This window comes from Symphalangus syndactylus, chromosome 6 (genome assembly GCF_028878055.3).
Source record: "Symphalangus syndactylus isolate Jambi chromosome 6, NHGRI_mSymSyn1-v2.1_pri, whole genome shotgun sequence".
NCBI classification, from domain to species: Eukaryota; Metazoa; Chordata; class Mammalia; order Primates; family Hylobatidae; genus Symphalangus; species Symphalangus syndactylus.
In genome coordinates, this window is record NC_072428.2 from 19,002,629 (window position 1) to 19,010,553 (window position 7,925).

The following is a 7,925-nucleotide window of genomic DNA, read 5'->3' on the forward strand; positions in this document are numbered from 1 at the left end:
TTGCTCAAAGTGTAGCAGACTGTATAGCAGCCCTAGGTAAACAGAGCATAGTCTTTGCTCTCAGGATGCTTGCTCTCGGCGGAGGAAGATGGCACTGATTATTGCAATGCAATGTGCTAATTTTTCTAATGGCTCTAGATAGAAAAGTAAGTTAACATGGAGGAGGGAGAACTTAATCTTGGCTGGGGGACACAGAGGAAGCAAGACATGAGCAAAAACCGAAACATAAGTTTAATAGGTGGACAAGGAAATTCCCGGCAAAGGGAATAGCAAAAGCATGGAAATAGGAGCATGGACTTAAATAGTAGCAAATGGGAACATTTGAAGGAGCTGGAGAATGAGCCTACAGTTTGACCTTGCATTTGTGCTTCAGCTGTTCCTGTCTTATGTTTTTGGTTTTTGTCATAAGCCACTGCAAATCCTTTTTGCAATGATGTGAAGTACAAAAACAGATCATTTACAACAACAGTGCTTAGCCCTTAATACTTTTGTAAGAGCTGACAGCCGGCTGAGATGTCTAAAGAAAAGGTGGTCCTGACAGTGGGACATAAGGAAAGAGGAAGAGCATAACCAGAATAAGAATGGGACCAAGGACTAGGCAAGGCCTTTTCCACCTTTTACTTGTTTCTTATAACACTTCCACATTTTTTTGCAATGTCCCTGTGTCATTTCTACAAGTATTTCTCAGGCATTTTCTTTAACTGTCTTATTTTTTATATTTTCTCTGATTTTAAGTAATGTCAGTGACCGTTAAAGGCATGTGCTTGTTATAATTTTCTAATACATATTAAGATAAATATGAAAATAAATTTAAATATTATTCCATTGCCATCAAAATCATATTATTTACTCCACATGGTACATGTACCATATTTTAGAGAAAAATGTTCTTAACCAATCATGTGAGAAGATCCTGGCTTGAAGATAATGATATGTGCACTGGCCTGACTATTTTCATTCATAAAGCTTTTTAGAATGAGCAGATTTCTGAAAAGTAGTTAAGCATACTGAGGAAGTTACAAGAAAAGAAGAAAGCAAGCATCAACAGAAATGAGAATAAAGGGAAAAACCCAGTTGGTGTGTATTGCCACGTTTTGTGTCGGAAACTGTGCTTAGCACTATGAGGAATTAGAGGGTATACTCACCATTCTGTGGAATGAGGTGGGGAGGTGTGTGGGGGCATCTGTGAGTAGGCACCTAGCCTTACTAAATAGAGGCAGGATGTGTGCTTCAAGGGAAGTTCAAAGACAATGTTGTATGGAATTGGAAGGGGACAAAATCACATTTGGTTGGGAATGTCAGGGAACAAGTACCATAAAGCTGCCATTTCAGCTGGGCATTAAAGGGTCAGTGTAAATTTTACATGAGTAAAGCAAGATGAAACTGAAAACCATCATTCTCAGTAAACTGTCACAAGGACAAAAAACCAAACACCTCATCTTCCCACTCATAGGTGGGAATTGAACGATGAGAACTCACGGACACAGGAAGGGGAACATCACACTCCAGGGACTGTTGTGGGGTGGGGGGAGGGGGGAGGGATAGCATTAGGAGATATACCTAATGCTAAATGATGAGTTAATGGGTGCAGCAAACCGACATGGCACATGGATGCATATGTAACATGTACCCTAAAACCTAAAGTATAATAATAAAATAAAATAAAAAAGCAAGAAAAGGAATACAAAGAAGTTTGTATCTTCCACTGTATGATGCTGCATATCTGGTCATATACATAAGAACTGTCTTTGATGCTTGGAAACTAAGCAGACGAGGGGTATTGGGCCTCCAAAGCACATAAGATATCTTCCATTTGTACTTACAGATCCATGTCCCACACTTCTGTACCCACGCTGCCGTGTGCCTTGATAGGCTGACCCATATGGCTGCACCAACGAGCTCTCTGGCCTTTCGATATCTGGTTGGGTTTGACCAATAGTAACCAGTGTCAAGTGATTCAGTGGAAGTTAATTTCTGATTATTTTCCTGCATAGCCATATTCCTCTACAGAAGGTTTGAGCTTATGATGGGCAACCTTCTCCATATACTTACCTTCTCTTGAGAAAGGCTTTTCTTTCTCTTGTTGCTTCAGATAGGCATGGTAGCTGCTGATACCCTTAAGGTTTCCATAAACTCCTCCAGTTTATTTTTTAAACTCTCCTTACTGACCCTGCTGAAAAATGGCATCTCTTTTCTTCTGGAACTGTGACGGATATGATGAACACAAATTATACAAAGAATACAAGTTGAATATAGTAATATTAATTGGATATTCTATATTTATATAAAGTGTCACCCACCTAGTCCTTTTGAATGGCATTCTGCATGCATTATGGGAAAGAAAGAAAGACTTACTTGATTTTGCTCAGCCAGAGCATCTGAGTCAGTGTGAGGGAGCCAATGTATTTCAGATTTCTACACACCTGAGAGGCACTATGGCATAGATGTTAAGACCAGAAAATCTAGCAGCTAGTGCCTGGATTCAAATTATCTCTCTACTACTTGCTAACTATATAATTTTGTCAAAATTCCTTGTATTCTTTGTGTCTCGGTTTCCCCATCTTTAAAATGAGGCTGATTAGAATACTATCGGGTTTTTGTGAGAATTAAATGAATTGATGTTTGCAAAGTATCTGAAATGATGCCATATAAGTGCTATATAAATGTTAGGCACCATTATTATTATTTGATATAATAATACCTTAATGAATCCTTTCCTTTGGGGATATTTGAACCCTATAAGGGATTTTTAAAACCTATTCAATTGACTGAATAAAATAAAACCAAATGTTCAGTTTGGTCTGTATATGAATGGAACACAACCTATTATACAATGCAATAGGGTTCAGGTACAATAGTGCAGTCAGGATGATGAAAGGAAAACAGGTTTTTTGAGATCCTTTTCTTCCAAGTTCTGATCTTCTCCTGTGTCCCAAACCAGGATAATCCTACACCTACACATGGATAATGGTGCTATGTGATTCTTGTCTCACAGTATTACTAGTAGGTTTAGTACTTCCTTATTTTAGAGTGATAAACTATTTGCAGAAAATTTGATTTACATACCTGCAATGACTCAAAGTTAACTTCATATGCTACTTTAATTAATTTCCTTCAGATGTCTGCAATATTTTCTCAGTCTCCTTTGCTTTGTATCTTAAGAATAATTACATTTAAAATGTTTGGACTTACACTTCTTGGCAGTATTACACTATACCTCAAGTCCTACTTCTCCGTCTCAATCAACATTCTTTGATACTTGGCAGATTTTAATTCATAGTTTTTCTTGCAGCACATTTATTTTACTTTTGGGCCTCAATCCCCTTACTCAAAAAAGAAAAGATATGACATTAAATGAAAGCTTGAAATTCATTACAACGCTTGAGTAATACAACTAAACCTACTCTTTAGCTGCTGCCTGTGGTAGTTCTATTTATCTGTTTCATGTCGTATGTGACTGCAGTATGAGAACTTTCTAGAACTAAACTTTGTTTCCTTCCATCACATGAATTTGTCTGAATATGGTCAGAGATCCTAGTCCGTGGCGTAAGTGACGAATCATCACCCATGATAACCATGAAAATTTTCAGAAGGCACATAAATAATGCCATTGAGAAGAAAGTTTCAGAAGCTACTTTCACCATTGGTGCTGTGGTGTGAATGTTTGTGCCCTCTCAAAATTCTTATGTCAAAACCTGAATTCCCAAGGTGATGGTATTAGGAGGTGGGGTATTTGGGAGGAAATTAGGTCATAGGGACAGAGCCCTAAGAAATGGGATAAAGTCATATATAAAATAAGTCCAAGAAATATCCCTGATCACTTTTGCCATGTGAGCACACAGTGAGAAGATGAACCAGAAAGCAAGCCCTTAATGGACACTGACTCTGCCAGTATTTAGATCTTGTACTTCCCAGACTATGTAACTATAAGAAATAAATTTCTGTTGTTTATTACCTACCCTGTTTATGGTGTTTTATAATAGCAGTTTAAATGGACCAACATAATGGGGTATCCCATAGACCAGAATCCATACTGAAAATGAAGTATGATTCCTTGTACAGGTAAGGATGAACTTAAGTTATTGGGAAAAGTGAAGGATGTCAAAGAAGTAAGATCAATCCTAAGATAATAAAAACTGCATGTAATTGTTAGCCAACATAGATCATTTCTTGAATTAAGAGCAACCTTGTTGAGCTCAGAAGAATTACATAGTGAAAACTAGTCAGGAGTCCTCATTCCAAGGATTGTAAAACTAATTATCCTCATTAAGCCTCTTGCTATGTTTTTGCTCTGAGTCAGTTGCCAGGCTGATTTTTGGTATTAACTTCTGTACTTCTGGTTTCTGGGAGATCTGTACAATAAATTTCTTCCAAATTTCCAATAAATTTCTTCTATTTCTTACAAATAGAAGAAATATATTTTTAATTAAATAAGAATAAAGTTCTTATTAAGGAAAGAACTAATTTCTAATTGCTTCTTAAGGAAATATCTGGAAAATATCTCACCGTATTTTTGCAAAATGAATATGTTTCTCTATTATTGTTTTTTATTAAGGAGAAATTTCACAGTATACTTCTATCTTTTGACACATTCTTCTCAGTTTTTCAACCATATTTCTGTCATTTTCTAAGGCCCACATCAAAACAGCTCTATTATAAATTTCTGCACCTCATCTATTCTCTCCTTTGCTCTGCTGCAGACTCAGTGACTGACAATTTTGATGAGTTTTTTACCACACAGTAATGTCTTTGCACCATTGTTTTCAATGGCTTTTATAACTCAAACCATCTGGTCTTTTTTTTTCCTCCTTTTCCCGTTGTGTAAAACATTTTTGAAATACAGTGAAGGAAAGAAATGCAATCACAAACTGCTGTTTTGTGTTGTGCCGCGCATTAATTTTCAAGCTGCTTTGCTCTGCAGCATTAATTTCTCCAGTAGAATAGCAAAGTGTGGATGCCTTGAGGGCCTGAATTTGCTTTTTTCTTAATCATAAGTAATTAGAGAAACTGCCACATGTTGTTTTGGATAGTGTTTAAGTGCAGAAATGCTTTGAAAAGGGTATATATACAGCCAGATTAAAGATATCCAAAGGCAAATTGGTACCTTCAAAAGCTCAAATGGGTTGATTTGTTACTTCAACACTCTACAACACCTGGCTCTGTATAAAAGAGCTAAAGAAAAAAATACACAATGAGGCATCAAAAGGAAATCATGGTTCAGTGTCATTCTTTGTTGTACAATTAACCTACTAGACAGGAAGATGGCTATATATAGGATGAGGCATACCATTAAAGGCCCTCCATAAAGTCTCTCTCTCTATTTCACAAAACTCTTATTGGCTCTGTAGGATTTTTTCTTTGGGGTCTTGAAAGCATCTTAACCACAAAACTTCACTTTTAAATTATAAGTATCTTCCTTAAATGATACTTCTGTAAGGATAACGTTCATTTAATTATCTAAATGCCTGCTAGCCAGGAGTAAAACTGTGTTGAAAAATCAGCTTAAATAGGTTTTGAGGTTGAGAGAGCAGAGGCAGAAATCTAAAGGAAAGGAGAGCTGAAGGGATAATAGTGAGTCACCAAAAACCCAAGATAAACTCTTAGGATCTGTGTGGGGAATGAAAATTAAAGATGAGCTGATTCAATTGCTTATACATACAATAGGTAGCTACCTGGCTTCCAGTTTTTCCTAATGCAGTTAATTACAATGAAACTATTGAAACAAGTGTATTAGTCCATTCTCACATTGCTAATAAAGACATACCCAAGACTGCATAATTTATAAATTAAAGAGGTTTAATTGACTCACAGTTCTGCAGGTCTGGGGAGGCCTCAGGAAACTTACAATTGTGGCAGAAGGGGAAGCAAACACGTCTTCACATGGTAGCAGGAAGGAGAAGTGCAGAGTGAAGGAGCGGGGGAGCCTATCATCAAACCATCAGATCTCATGAGAACTCACTATCATGAGAACAGCATGAAGGTAGCCGCCCCCATGATTCAATTACCTCCCACTGGGTCCCTCCCACAACACATGGGGATTATGGGAACTACAATTCAAGACGAGATCTGGGTGGGGACACAGACAAACCATATCAGCAAGCTTTTATTCTTCTACCCAGCAATAACCACTATTAAATGTTAAGTTTAACAAAATGCCTCTTAATATTTCCATTTAATGAATAATATCTCCAGTACTCCCAATTAAGCACTGAAACATTCTGGGGGAGTTCTGACCATCATCTCATCTGGGCAACATGTTTAAAGGGAAGAGAACTAAAGAATAATAAGGAGGCTGGAGCAATAGCCAGTAATATCAGGAATGCTCCTGTTCGTATCAGCCTCTTCCATACCTTCCTGACCTGAATCAAGGTAGGATCCTGTAGCTGCATTGGCAGGACTGTAGAAGCTGCTAGTTCATGGATTACTTCTGGGTAAAATGTTAATGAAGGAAACTACATACCTTTCTAATTTTTAAGAAGATAATTTAAAATGCTAATAAAGACACATCATGTTGTAATTTGGCATTTACCTTCGATATAAATAGGTTATTACCATGTGTTTCATTCTAAAAGGAGTTGTTAACATCTAAATGTCTCCTAGACTATGCAATTGCAACTTTTGGATCTTAAATGAAATTCTTAAAAATTAAATGTCAAGACACTTCATGACTCTGAAAACACACAATTTTGATCACTTCAAATGATAATAACAATGGCAATAAACATAAGAGTGATCAAGAATACATAGACATTGCAACAGATACTTGCTGGTCTGCTAATGTCCATGAAATCTAATGAAATCTGTTTTTCTTAAGGAACTGGTAATTACAAGAAAAACTGAGACTATTTCCAGGAAAAGCAAATCACTAAGGTGTGAAGTTATCAGGAGAAAATGGCTTGAAGCAGTTTACAGCTACCAATCTATAGCTGAGTGCCATGAAGCAAAATCCTAAGAATAGATTGTTGTATGATCTTGTTCAAATTATTAATGAACTCCAAGATGTGGTTCCATCAGTTGTGAAATGTGAGAGATGGACTCAAAAAAACAAAAAAAACCTTTTAAATCCTGTCTGTGGAACGCTCTGGTTTCTGTAAAGTCACCCCAGGACCCACTACAGGGTTGTGTAGAGAGAAAATTGGGTGATGTTCCCGTCACAAATGTCATTTCCTCTTCTAATTCTGTCTTTACCCAGCAAAGGGCCCTTTGTTACCAGAAAAATCTCCCCAAAGCACAGCTTTCACTATCAATATCCTCTCAAAATGGACCCACACTGTCCTTAAAGTAGAACTTTAAGTCTGTAAATTGTGGCCTATATTTATTTTATCTAATTTTTTATGTTTTCGAGCTTCTGCCTTTGTTCATACCACTCTCATGCCTGGAATTTCTTTTTAAATTTCTGCCTTTGAAATATTTTTTCATGCCTCATATACCGGGTCAAGTAATATGTGTTACTAGAAAACCTTTCCTTTTCACATTTCCCCTGCAACACTTTTCTCATTCTTCCCTACCTTCACCCCTCTGCCCATTATATAGCTCCCTTTTATTTATAAATCCAAGGAGCATTGTGGGGTGCATGTGCACGCATGTGTGTGTGTGCATGCACACATATGTGTCTGTTTGAGAGTGAGAGAGAGATGCCTTTATTAAACAGAATCATTTCTAAGATAAGCACTATATTCTATTCATATCTGTATTTACATATGCGTATGTGCTCAGTAAATGTACATTGAGTAGAAAAGCATCTTCACTAAAAAGTTTTCCAGCCAAACTTTGTGTGAAAATCACCTGGATTGGATGATCTAAAGCTTCTTTCTATTTCTCAAGCTGTGGCGTTCTTTCAAAAATGTCAGTCCTATATGAACTTGTGCATGCATGCAGATGAGCTTGTCACAATACGCCAGAAGGCAATGCTCTCCTTGTAGGGA

General features: G+C 37.0%; 1 long non-coding RNA gene across 2 annotated transcripts in view; it reads right to left on the reverse strand.

Annotated features, from left to right (window-relative positions):
* The window catches only part of LOC134736987 (uncharacterized), a 125,211-nt gene extending 119,253 nt beyond the window's left edge, over window positions 1-5,958 (reverse strand). Inside the window, exons 1-2 of one of the 2 annotated variants that reach the window (XR_010121491.1) lie at window positions 5,846-5,958; window positions 2,053-2,203 (exon numbers count right to left, since the gene is read on the reverse strand). This is a non-coding gene — a long non-coding RNA (uncharacterized lncRNA). Of the gene's footprint in view, window positions 1-2,052; window positions 2,204-5,809 lie in introns of both variants that reach the window. The other variant, XR_010121492.1, reaches the window with a different exon arrangement.
* Between the last annotated feature and the right edge of the window lie 1,967 nt (window positions 5,959-7,925).